At 55.5% G+C, this 13,598-nt stretch overlaps 1 long non-coding RNA gene across 1 annotated transcript; it reads right to left on the bottom strand.

Annotated features, from left to right (window-relative positions):
- Positions 1-6,409: 6,409 nt before the first annotated feature.
- LOC125136606 (uncharacterized) lies at positions 6,410-11,825 on the bottom strand. The gene is made up of 3 exons (XR_007137224.1): positions 9,087-11,825; positions 8,725-8,806; positions 6,410-6,474 (listed from the first exon to the last, which is right to left on the bottom strand). It is a non-coding gene; the product is annotated as an uncharacterized LOC125136606 (long non-coding RNA).
- Positions 11,826-13,598: the final 1,773 nt, after the last annotated feature.

Here is a 13,598-nt window from a genome sequence, read left to right as displayed (position 1 = left end):
TTGGGGGCACATCATCTTCAGCTCTTGTGAGTAACGCTGCTGTGAACATTCAGGTCAAGTTTGTGTGAGGTGGGACGTCATCCCAAAATCAGCAGGTGCCACTGCTGAGTTTGAGTGACATACACCGCCCTCGAGACTCTCTTTTTATTTTCTTTGCGTCAGAGTAGTTGATTTACGGTGTTGTGTCAATTTCTGCTGCGCAGCATAGTGGCCCAGTCAAAGATAACGTATTTTCCTCATCTTGTCTTCCATCACGGTCCATCCCAACAGATTGGATAGAGTTCCCTGTGCCGTACAGTAAGAACTTACTGCCCATCCACTCTAAAGGTAAGAGTTTGCATCTGCTAACCCCAAACTCCCCGTCCATCCCACGCCCTCCCCCTCCCCCTTGGCAACTACAAATCTCTCCATGTCTGATTCTGTTTCTGTTTTGTAGGTAGATTCATTTGAGCCATATTTTAGGTTCCACATATAATTAATATCATAGGGTATTTGCCTTTCACTTTCTGACTTACTTCACTTAGTATGAGACTCTCTAGCTGCATCGCGTTGCTGCAAATAGTGTTATTTCATTCTTTTTCGTGGCTGCATAGTATTCCATTGTGTATTTCGTGGCTAAGTGGTATTCCACTGTGTATATTCCACATCCTCTTTATGCATTCAACTGTCAGCGGACAATTAGGCTGTTTCCGCGTCTTGGCCATTGTGAATAGTGCTGCTGGGAACATAGGGGTGCATGGACCTTTTTGAATATGTATGTTTTGTCCAGATAGACGCCCAGGAGTGGGATTGCTGGATCATATGGTCGTTCTATCTTTACTTTTCTGAGGACTCTCCATACTGTTCTCCACAGTGGCTGCACCCACTTGCACCCCACCCACAGTGTGGGAGGGGTCCCTTCTCTCCACGCCCCCTCCAGCGTTTGCTGTGTGGAGAGACATGACCGCTGGCCCTCCGCTTCCCAAGCTCACGCCCCTCCAGGCCTCCTGGACCGCCCATTCCCAGCTCTTCACACCTGCCACATCTCAGCTCCAATATCGGGGCCCTCGGGGGTGGCCCCTGACCTGCTCGGCTGCTAGGGTGCCCCTCCCACACACACCCACCACCTCTCCAACTGCCCATTCCTTTTTTTCTCCCTTCACTGCCCTAGGCAAGTGTGAAATTAGCTCACATTTTCTTGTTTAGTTTCTCTCTTCCTCTGAATATGAGTTCCCTGATGTTTTTTGCTTTTTCATTTGCTTTTTAGGGCCATACCTTCGGCATATGGAAATTCCCGGGCTAGGGGTCACATCGGCGCTGCAGTTACCGGTCTACACCACAGCCACAGCAAAATCGGGTCCGAGCCACATCTGTGACCTACACCGCAGCTTGTGGCAACACCAGATCCTAAACCCACTGAGTGAGGCCAGGGATCGAACCCACATCCTTGTGGGTACTAGTCGGGTTTTTAACCCGCGGATCCACAACAGGAATTCCCTTCCTGACTTTTTTTTTTTTTTTTTTTAATGCAGGCCTGAAGTTCCCTTGTGGCTCAGTGGGCTAAGGGTCGGCGTTGTCACAGCTGTGGATTTGGTTATTCTTGTGGCTCAGGTTCAATCCCTGGTCGGGGAGACTTCTGCACACCATAGGCATGGCCTTAAAAAAAAAAAAAAAAAAAAAGCAGGCCCTAAATGGAGCCATTCGCACCACCGCCCCCAGCAAAACCAACCAAGACGTAATTGCAGTGTCCACTCCTTCCAGGAATGTAACCTTTAAACAGATCATCTGCCATTTGCAGATCAGCGGGAGTGAAGCCACCTGCCAGATTAGAGACCCCCGTCCCCTCCCCCAGAGGAAGGGGAGGGCCAGAGAAAATCCTTTCCTCCTCCGCTCTTACCTTCCTGCCCCGTATTCTTCCTTCTGCCTGAAAAAGACCTTTGTTTGGGGCAACCCCTCGAGCCCACTAGGCTCCTGCTGGTTTAGGAATCATTGCATGAAGCAGACGAGCTCCTGAAATGTGCCCACGTGGATTTTGTCATCCAACACCACGATCCCGCTCCTACAGGCTGGTGTCCCCAGTGCCTCCAGCAACGTCTGGCCCTTGGGAGGTGCCAGGAAAACCTGCAATGAATGAAGAAACGAGAACCAGCAGGACCGGGAGCTCCCCGCCCTCCCAACCCAGGGACCTGATGCAATCTTTACTGAAGCCCGCCGTCCACCCCCCACCCTGCCCGGTGTGTCTGCTCGCGGTTTTGCATGTTAGTTGTCTGGTGTTTTGTTTTCTTCTTTGTCTTTTTAGGGCTGCACCCACGGCACATGGAAGTGTGGTGTGCCGGCAAACACACAACCACAGCCAGATCCGAGCCTCGGCTGCAACCTACACCAGAGCTCACAGCATCACTGGATTCTTAACCCAGTGAGCGAGACCAGGGATTGAACCCTCGTCCTCATGGATCCTAGTCGGGTTTGTTTCCGCTGCACCATGGCAGGAACTCCGGTTTCTGGTGGCTTTAATTTGGGGTTTTCTCCTGTGTCGCCAGAGCACATCCCTTCATCCACGGAGGAAATACCCTCTCCCGCTCACGTCTGTAAGATGCTGCAGGAGGCAGATGTTACAGACACGTTTTCTTCTCCTTTAAAATGAGGAAGAACACGAGTTCCCGTTGTGGATACCTGCTGACTAGCATCCATGAGGATGCGGGTTCGATCCCTGGCCTTGCTCAGTGGGTTAAGGATCCAGCATTGCCGTGAGCTGTGGTGTAGGTCACAGACGCGGCTTGGATCCTGGGTTGCTGTGGTGCTGATTCAACCCCTAGCCTGGGAACTTCCATATGCTGCACCCATGGCCCTAAAAAGAAAAAATAAAATTGAAAAGTTTAAAAAATTAAAATGAGAAAGAAGAGACACGGGGCTTTGGGGTGGATACAACTGCCCAGCAAAGGCAGCAAAGGGACAAAGAAGCCCGTCGGTCCCCCCGGGATATCATTCCTGCCCGGGAGAGAACACTTGGCTGGTGGGTCCAGGTTGGCCATTCCCCTGGCAGCTCTGGACGCCAGCGCCCGGTCCACCTCCTGATGTCCCCCCCATCCTGGCTGACACACGCTGAGGCATCAGCTCCCCAGCAGTGGCAGAGATGGCAGGCAGGCAGTCTGGTCCCACCACGATGGGGCTAGTGTCTAATGGCCCTTTAAAGGCCTCCTGTATCAGCTGCCTTCTGCCACAATCAATGTGTGTAACAAACCCCCCAAACCAACGGTGCTTTATTAGCTCATGATTCTGGGGCTCATCTGCCCGCAGCTGGGTATCCTCACCTACCTGCTGTGGGTGCGGGTGGGCCTAGCTGCACGTTGGCAGGTCCGAGAGAGAAGGCGTGAAATCCTCCAGAGCCTAGGCTTAGAACCACGTCACGGCCTTTCTGCCACATTCCACCATGTGGAGCGATTCTCCTGGACACGGTAACTCAAGGAGAGGGAGCAGATGCCGCCCCTTGAAACGCGGAGCTGCCAGGGCCCATTTCCAAGGGGCAGGACCTGCGCACAGCCTCGTGGGGCCCCAGGGCAGGATTGGCCGCCCACGCCATCCCAAAGCCTGGAGTTTAACCTGCAAATGCCTCACCCTAATCCCGGGCTTCGGGTTTAGCGAGCGCCCCGGCCACGCTGCTCTGAGGGATCCTTGACCACACGTTCAAAGACACGGACTGAGGCTGTGATGATTCTTAACCCAGATCCACCAACCTCCGAGTGGCCGGGCGCTCACCAACCCCCAGAAATGTACAAATTTTCATATGTGGGACCAGAGCCTTTATTCAGAATCGGAGAGGGCTCCATGACCCGAGAAAGGTTAAAACTCACCAATAAGGAGTTCCCGGTGGTGTGTGTGCATGGGTGTGGGTGTGGGTATCACACCTTGGTGTGGGCAAGAGGGAAAGCCCAGGGTGAAGTGAGTGTTTTGACTTATTGGCAAGCTTTTTTTTTTTTCTTTTTAGGGCTGCACCTGTGGCACACGGAGGTTCCCAGGCTAGGGGTCGAGTTGGAGCTGCAGCTGCCAGCCTACACCACAGACACAGCCACGCCAGATCCTTAACCCACTGAGCAAGGCCAGGGATCGAACCCACAGCCTCATGGATGCTAGTCAGGTTTGTTAACCGCTGAGCCACGACGGGAGCGCCTCATTGGAGGAATGCCAGGATGGTTTGCCTGATTTCTCCGCAAGGTTTTGCAGAAAGGAAGCAGGGTGGGTTCAGGGCTGTTCTGGGGCAGGGTCGACGCCGGCAAGAGGGCGGGGTTGGGGGGGTGAGGAGCGCCCACTGTGGACGGCTTACAGAGCCTGCTCAGTGGCTCACAGTCTTTGTCGGGATCAAACCCTCCGAAGGGAAAGGAGGCCTTCGGATTGTTTCCTCGTCTACGAGGACCAGAGTCGCTGGTTTACACCCCAGCTCCAGGGCAGCCGAACTGTGAGGGCTGCTGGGGGGTCCTCGGCGGCCCTGATGGAACCCACGTGGGTGGAGCCTTCTGTCCACTTCGGAGCGAGAATCACGTGACTTTACCAGCCGCCCGCAGCACCCAAGTGGGGGTGTGCACGTCTCTGAAAGAAAACCGTGTCACCAGATTGTGACCCTGTCACCTGAGTAGGACGCCCCTGGTAAGATCAGAGAACACACCATCAGGGAGGTTTGCAGGATGAGGGCTGGAAGAGCTCCAGGTCCCCGAGCCTCCAGGGACCCGTGGAAGGCCCCCGGGCCAGCGGCTGCAGCGCCAAGGAGAGCCTCCCGGGAGGCACAGGGTCCGAGGCCCCGGCCCCAGAGGGCGATGGAGGCTGAAGGGCGGCCCGGGCCCTAAAAGTCCCTCAACTCCACCATCCTGGAATAAGCCCAGCCCCCTGGGGTCTCTGAGCCCCCTCCCCGCCACAGGGAGAGGCAGGGACCTCCCCCAGAGAAAGCCAGCGTGTGGAGGACCAGCCCTGGGGGAGCCCCAGAGGCCCTGGGCCCCCACACCCCTCTGCTGACTGAACCTGGCATCCTTCCAAGAACTTCTGGCTGACAAGGGACCCCCTGCCCCCAACCCACAGGCCCCTGCCTCCCGCTAGAGATCCGCAGGGTGACAGCGCTGGCTGGTGGCAGGTGTTAAGATTGTCAGAAGGACAAGGTCCCTTTGAGGACTCCTGGCCCCTGGCCCAGGCCACCACTCCGGAGGTATTTCGCCCCCTGCCTGAAACCCGAGTTCCTGTGGCTGGAGTAACGGCAGAATTGACACAAGACAGTAACGGGAGAGAAAGAAGCTAATTTGAATTCATGCCCATGGAAGCCTCATGGAAATGGAGCCTAAGAAGCGGCCAAAGCAGGTGGCTTTTATACTTTTTAGATTAAAAAATGGTAAATTTGCGGGGAATTGACAAAGACCTTGGGTTTCGGGTGCCAGTGAGGGGCGGATCTGAAGGGTTTGGGCTGTAGTCAGTGAGAGAAGCCACGGGGTTCGTGTATGAGGCTCCTCGCGCATCCCCGACTCTGGCGACATGGGGGTCCCTCCACCCCAGGTGCAGGGAGGGCGCCTTTCCCACGAGAGATGACGTCCTGCTCTCGGGGACAGAGAGAGGGTCAGAGCGTCCCTCAGGCCCTGGTCCTTTCTTAAGTCACTTTTTTTTTTTGGTTGTTGTTTTTTGTCTGGTTTTGTTTTGTCTGTTTGTTTGTTTGTCTCCCAGGCCAGGGATCAGATCCGAGCCACAGCTGCAACCTAAGCCACGGCTGCAGCAACCCCAGATCCATAACCCACTGTGCCGGGCCAAGGACAAACCTGCATCCCCGTGGTCCCAAGACGCTGCTGATCCCATTGCACCACAGCGGGAACTCCTTTTTTTTTTTTTTTTTTTTCTTAAGTAGCTTTAATTCAAGACAATCAATATGCCACCAAGGCCCATTTTGGAGCCGCCTACCCTGGGCCCCAGCAAAACTGAGCCACTGGAACCAGTGAAGAAGAGCTGCCCCCTCTGTGCCCGGAAGGAACACAGGGTTCCCATGGGCCCCCATCACGGCTAATTCAGACCCCAAACCCTCCTCCCCGGGAAGATCTCACATCCGGCTCTCCCCCCCCCCCCCCCCGCGTTCCCCTAGCCCCAGCCCCAGGCCGACCCAGCCTCCTGCCCTAAACCCCAGAGACCTGGCTCCGCAGTTTTCCTTCGGCCAGGGGGCCAGTCCGTGGTAGCCCTTACGGGACCCCCACTTCCCAGGAGGTGGATGGGGTGCAAGGTGGTGGGGGAGGCCTCGGGGCAGCATCCGGTGTTTGCAGTCACGTGTCCCTCGGAAAGAATCAGGCCAACGATCAAAACTCAGCCCCTGTTCTCAAACCGAAAGGCAGCCTCAGTTGAGTGAAAACAAAACGCTCCAGATGCTTCACAGCTGGGCTGGCGAGGTCCAATCAGGAGACAGAGCCACTCGGTAATTTGAACGGGAAGGTTTATCACAAACGATTAACCTGGAGGAACAGCGGGTTGGCAGGCCCACTAGAGAGAAGAGTGCGGAGCTCAGGAACAGCAGACACAGGGAGCAGCCCTCAGGCCTACATAGAGAAACCAAGGGAGAAGCCCCACCCGAGGCCTGGCTGGAGCGGGCAGGGCTCGGGCCAGTCACTGAGGGGCCCACGAGGCTTGTGGGAGGCCTGCTCTCTCGGTGCCAGGAGGTGCCATCCTTGGAGCTCTCTGCCAAGCCACCCAAGGGGTGCAGGAGACTCTGCACGTGGCACGTGCCATGCCAGGTCATGCTTTAGGGCAGAGACCCTGGGAGCAGTGCCAGGGGAGGTGCTGGCCACTGTGCACCACAGGGCCTGGACACTGGAGCCAGGAAGGGCAGCCCTTCCTCCACCGTGTCCCTCGGAGACACTATACGGACCAGGTCCCCCCCCACCCCCACCGCCGCTCTGGTAGAACCACTTGCAAGGCCCAGGGCGTGCAGATAAGGGAGCATTTGAAGCTAAGAGGCAACAGACGGAGGGCTGACCCAAGCCCACACCCACCGGAGCCCGTCCCTACGGTCACCCGTGTGTCCCAAGGTGGCCTGAGCGAGGGATCCTCTCCAAGGGTGAGTGGGGGTCCTCAAGAGGGCACCCGACTTAGTGCCTAAAAGTGCAAGACCAAGTTCAGGCAAATGATAAGAGTATTTGCCAGTATAACCCCATGCCGTGTTTGGGACATACGTACACTAAAAAAATGATTCCTCGGAGTTCCCGTCGTGGCGCAGTGGTTAACGAATCCGACTAGGAACCATGAGGTTGCGGGTTCAGTCCCTGCCCTTGCTCAGTGGGTTAACGATCCGGCGTTGCCGTGAGCTGTGGTGTAGGTTGCAGATGCGGCTCGGATCCTGCGTTGTGGTGGCTCTGGCGTAGGCCGGTGGCTACAGCTCCGATTCGACCCCTAGCCTGGGAACCTCCATATGCCGCGGGAGCGGCCCAAGAAATAGCAACAACAACAACAACAAGAACAACAACAACAAAATGATTCCTCGTTTATCTAAAACTCAAATTTAGGTCAGCAGCCCGTGTGGTGTTTTTCCTTAAGGCACCGTTGATTTACTACATTGTGTTAGTTTCAGGTGTACAGCAGAACGATTCAGGTATAATTTTTTTCGGATTTCCCACTATAGGTTATTACATGATACGGAATATAGTTCCCTATGCTATACAGTAGGTCCCTGGCATTTATCTATTGAATATACAGGAGCGTGTATCTGCTAATCCCGAGCTTCTCCCCCCACTGCCCCTCGGGTAACCGTAAGTTTTTCCTCGAAGCCTGTGAGTCCGTTTCTGTTCTGCAAATAAGTTCGTTTGTACTCTCTTTTGGATTCTGTATGTAAGTGACATCATACGGTGTTTGTCTGTAACTGGCTTTGCTTCCTATGATCATCTCTACAGGTCCATCCATGTTGCTGCCAACGGTCATGTTTCATCCTTTTTCATTTTTACGTTATTATTTTTTACCTTCTCTGCCACACCACGGTATATGGAACTTCTGGGGCGGGGGGAATGAATCTGAAGGAACCCCTCTTTCTTTTTTATGCCTGAGTAGTATTCCATTGTGTCCATGTACCGCCTCGTCACCCATTCATCTGCCGGTGCACGTTTAGGTCGCTTCCAGGTCTCGGCCACCGTACCCAGTGCTACAGTGAACACTGGGGTGCACGTGTCTTTTCCAGTTGGAGTTTCTGTCTTTTCCAGATCTGTGGGCAGCCTGTGTTTTACACTGACAGGACACCCTGATCCAGCACTGACCTCGGGGACAGAGTCCGATGGACACGACAGGCTCCACCAAGGCATTCACTTCCACACCTTCTGTTCACAAGCGCCTCGGTCACGCACCGGAACTGGCTGAACCCGAGGATGCCCTGCTCCCCCCCCCCACCCCCCGCCTCCCGGGGGCTGGCCGGGCCATGGCTCCTTCGGTCAGAGTGTCTGTCACACCCCACCGTGATCCCCTTTCTTTGTTTTGTTTTTTGCTTTTTAGGGCCGCACCCGCAGCATATGGAGGTTCCCAGGCTAGGGGGTCGAATCGGAGCTGCGGCTCCTGGCCTACACCACAGCCACAGCAATGCAGGATCTGAGCTGAGACTTCGATCTACACCACAGCCCACGGAAACGCCGGATCCTTCACCCACTGAGCGAGGCCGGGGATTGAACCCGCGTCCTCATAGATGCCACGGCGGGTTCATTTCCCCTGCGCCACGACAGGAGCGCCCCGTGCTTCCCCCTTTCACTCACTTACACACATAGCCTGGGATCATTTTGCTGAGCTCCAGGTCCGGGTTCTCTGGGCAAGCTTGCTGTGGAGTTCAAATCGTCCAGGGCTGAAACGAAATAAGAGCACATCCGATATACTGCAACCTCTGTCAGGGCCTGGGGCAGGACCCCAACATCGAATACACCCACAGTTCTGCAGCCAAATCCATCCCGGCCCATAAAGAGTACCACAACTTTGCTTCCAGCTGATTTATATGGTAATAAAGTGGCTTGGGGATGCCGAGATACCACAGATGGTAAATTCCCTGGTACTTCTTACTCCCGAGGAAAATTTTATCAAGCTTCAGGCATAAACCTGTTCAAGCGAAGCACAAAGCCTAGACGTACCCGAGCAGTGAGTCGCTTTGACGCCTGGCAGCCGCAGCTCTAGGAGGAGGCCCAGCAGCGGGCACGGCCTCGGTCACCAGGCCAGGTGGACGTTGGAGGGTGGGCGTTGGGGCACCACGACCGCGTGCTTCTCGGCCCATCTCCCCAGGTTGCCGGGAACGAAGCATCTCTTTAGCTTGGGGGTCGCCTGCTTGCTGAGCGACGTCCTGGAAGCCAGCGGTCGGCAGGTCACGCGTTATGACTGCACAGCCCCCAGGGGCCTCCGGCATCCTCTCTCCTCCCAGTTCTCATCTGGATTCAACCCATTCCAGCGATTCCTCCATCGCTCACGGAAGGCTCAAGACCTGCCCCACCTCCACATCCAGCGTTTCGCCCGTGTTCCTGTCCCCCGATTTACGTGTCCGGGGGATCGGCTTGGGGGGAAAGCAAGGAAGCTGGCCAGCCCCTTCTCCTCCTGCGGTCGGGTGGGCTTCCTCTCCGGGTCCAGCAGCAAGCATCGTGCTGGAACAGAGCCTGCCTGGCGCCAGCACCAGCCACTGCAGGCGGCCGTCTTGCAAGCAAACTTGTTCCAGAAGCCCCGCGTCAGCGTCGGTGAATGACCTGCAGGAAGCACTCAGCGCCCCCTCACCCCACCTCAAGAAAGCATTTATGGCCCCTCTTCCTGGAGTGTAAGACGTCTTTCACAAATCAGGGCAAAAGCAAAGGTCAGAAATAATACTTTTCAACAGACATTCAGGAGGGCGGTGGGGGGAGCTGTGGGGCAGAAACGACATCCGCCCCCCCACGTCCCCGTCCAGCCCACCTCGGTGAATTCACCTTGCTGATTGAAAGGGAGGATCGGACCAGGCAGAAAACGTTTCTTGGGTCACCAGGACACGCGGGTTTGCGTGAGGGGACCTGGGGACACACGCGCCACGCACACCCAGGGCTTTTTCATCCTCCCTGGGCCTGTGCTCTTGGTCCCGAAACCCTGGCTGCACCCCCAACCCTTCCGATGCCCTGCTAGGAACAGAGCCCACGGCCCCGCTGCCTCATGGCCTCAGAAGACTGGGGGAGACGAGGGTGTTTAACTCGAAGCCAGCTCAGCAAATCCATCAGCGTGACTTTCAGGTGTCTGCGGACAGGACATTGTGCTGCCACAGGCACTCGGGTCGTTCAGCATCGTATAACGCTTTCTCAGTCTCCGCAGCCACAGCCAACCTCCTGCACATTCGTGCTCGCCTTTCAAGATCAGCGCGTCCGGCGAGAATCCACGCTGTTTCACCCGCAGCAAAGCGACGCCTGGCGTGAGCTGGGGCCTCAGGGCTGAGAGCACCCCCGCCCCCTCCCCCACCACGTTCAGCCGTTTCCGGGGCTCAGGGGGGCTCAGGCAGCACCAATACTGCGGAACTTCAACTGTCTGTCCAGTGGGTCCTGACATCACCGGCTTCCCGATATCGGCAGGGCCTGTGTGTCTGTGCCCTTCCCACAGCCCGCAAGGGGGTGTCTTGAACTCTTTTTTAACGCATGAATAGTGCAAATGAACCCCAAGTCACAAGAGGAAAAGTACAATTTAAAAGTTAAAACGCACATGACATCCATCCATCCAAGAACAACAGAGGTGCCTGGACCTCGGGTCAGAGTGCGGCAGCAAGCCGAATCTTGGCACCAAACTTGGGGGAAGAAAGCCTCTCCATTTTCAGAGCTTTTTTGCATTTTGGCATATTGCAGATAACAGACTGTGGGTCTGTTTGACCAGGGAATCAACAAAAAGGCAGAACCGGGGTCTTCAAAGAGCTCCCAGGCCAGCAAGCGAGCAGAGGCCAACGTGCTGCGAAGGAAGACCTTGCCCTCGGCTGCTCTGGGTTCTCCTGGCTGCCCGAGGAATTAAACCGACAGATGAGCAGGAGACCATCACACAACAGTTTAATGACGTGTACACGGGACAGACCCAGGAAAACCACGCAGCTCACCAGAGGGGCTATCAGCTTAAACACCATCTTCAGCTCCAGACAAAAAAGGGTGTTATGGTTCGTGGTTTGGGACTTCAAAGGGGCAGAAGGCAATTCACACAGAGATGGAGACGCAGATGTTTGGTAAACAAATGTTTGGGGGGGGGGGGCCATGCAGAGACAGGGGGACACCGTGGACTCCGATCCCTGGGTCTCCCCATCCCAAGGGCCATGTGCTTTTGCAGACCTCTCTGTGATGGCTCTATTTCAGGAAAGGGTCTTTTATCTAAATTCTTTAGGCAGCTGGGGGGCAGGGGAGGGGACAGGTAAAATGAGAGACTTCCCGAGTCCTCTCTCTTAAAAATAACCAGCCTGAACTAATCCTCAGGCCGAGGTGGCACATGTCGGAGTGGCAAAGTCTGCGCGCCTACAGAGAGTGCCTCAAAGTGTCCTACACGACCCTCCCAGGCAGGGGGTATTGATCCCGTTAACAAATGCGAACGCTTAGTCCAGGGAGGTTCATAATCACCTGCCTTAGACGAGACACTTCCACACATGCACCTCCGCCCGCCCCAGTGTATTAAGTTCTAACCCCCAATGTGGTGGTGTTTGCACAGAGGGCCTCTGGCAGGTGTTTAGGTCATGAGGGCAGCGCCCTCATGCATGGAATTAACGCCCTTGTAAGAGACCCCAGGGAGCTCGCCCTCTCCCCCCCGCACCATGAGGACTGTCGGGGTCCGGGATAGGCCACCTCAAAATGTGCCTTAACAGCATATTGATTTTTTTTTTTTGTCTTTTTGCTATTTCTTGGGCCGATCCCGCGGCATATGGAGGTTCCCAGGCTAGGGGTCCAATTGGAGCTATAGCCACCGGCCTACGCCAGAGCCACAGCAATGCGGGATCCGAGCCGCGTCTGCAACCTACACCACAGCTCACGGCAACGCCGGATCGTTAACCCACTGAGCAAGGGCAGGGACCGAACCCGCAACCTCATGGTTCCTAGTCGGATTCGTTAACCACTGCGCCACGACGGGAACTCCCGATTTTTTTGAATTAAAGTACTTAAGAAACGACCAAGGCAAGCGTCCTTCTGTCCCCCGAGAGGTAGAAATAAAATCTCACAGGAAAGAGGCCCTCCCTGCATCTGGAGGTAGACGCACTCCCCTTGTGGTCAGAGATGGGGACTTCGGGGCAAGAAGATTCATATAAACAAACTGTGCTGCTTCTTTAACTGGAACCCCAACAGGAGCTTTTTGTCCTGTCAATTCCTCACAATTTCACCATTTCTTTATCTAAAATGTATAAAAGCTGCCTGCTTTGGCAGCTTCTCAGGTCCCATTTCTATGCAACCTCCATGCAAGCATGAATTAGAAAGTTTCTTTTTCTCCTGTTTATTTATTTTTGGCCTCACCCCCCAGGCACGCGGAAGTTTCCCCACTAGGGAGTGAACCCAGGCCACAGCAATGATAACGCGAGACCCTTAACCGGCTGTGCCACAGGGAAACTCCTGCTCATCCGTCCAGTGTCAGTTTTACTGTAGGTCCAGCCACAAGAACCCAAGACAAGCAGAGGGGAAAAGATCCCCCTTCCCAACAGTACAAATAGGATCACAGCCGCTGCTATGACACCCACTACATAAACAGAGGTTCTCAAACCACAAGGACGTCCAGAGTCCTCGGAACCACTCTGGGGCTCAACGAGCCTCTGATCACCATTTGCCCTTAGCATGAAAATCACTCTCAAATGTGTCTTATACCAAATTTGAACACCCTAGAGACCACCAAAATAGTAAACATTTCTGCTAGAAAAACAATGTTTGTGTAGTCCTCCTCTAGGAATAAACGTCCATGCTGCTTTTTCAGTTTACATGGGAACCCCTGAGATTGCAGCGCTGGCGGAGCAAATACAACAAGTGTCCATCTGCCCCCCCAAACAGAAAGAAGCCCGCAGGAGGGCACTTGGTGTAGGATTGCTAGTAAAAGTGAGACTGGCAACAATCCATGTGCCCATCCACAGGGGACTGGTTGAATAAGCGATTCATCACCACACAGTGGAGCCACAAAAGCGGTCAGGACATGACCACGTAGTCCTTCGGAGCCACCTCCAGGATGTAAGGTTACATGAAAAAAGGCAAGGTGGGGGAAACGGTGGGTGGAAAGGAACTGCCCTAAACAGAACAAACTAGGGTAACCGGAGATGGGTAGCTCTGGGGGAAGGGTCCGGCGCCCCCGTGGGTCTGTAACCCCGTGCTCAGCTCTGCCCGGCCCCTCTCCCCGGAGCTTCCCCGCGCCGAGGCTTTTCCGGGGCTTTTAGGGTTTACGCGCCGGGAGCTACTAGACGTCCCTAAAGCAGAGCCGCCCCTGGTTTTTGCAGTGGGTTTCGCGCAGTCGGCCTCCTGGGCGATCGGAGCCTCCGAACCCGCCAGGCTTTTCCCGGTCGGGCCCAGGCCCTAGCGGCGCATTTCCCGGGGCCCGCGGCGTTGGGCCACCCCGGCTCCGTTCCAACCCACGAGGGCGCTGGAGGAGGGGGGGGGGTCTTCCCGCAGGAAGGGCTCGAAAGGCGGTGAGGGCGGGGTAGTCCC

This window comes from Phacochoerus africanus, chromosome 1 (genome assembly GCF_016906955.1).
Source record: "Phacochoerus africanus isolate WHEZ1 chromosome 1, ROS_Pafr_v1, whole genome shotgun sequence".
Lineage (NCBI taxonomy): Eukaryota > Metazoa > Chordata > Mammalia > Artiodactyla > Suidae > Phacochoerus > Phacochoerus africanus.
This window is presented reverse-complemented; position numbering and strand designations above follow the sequence as displayed.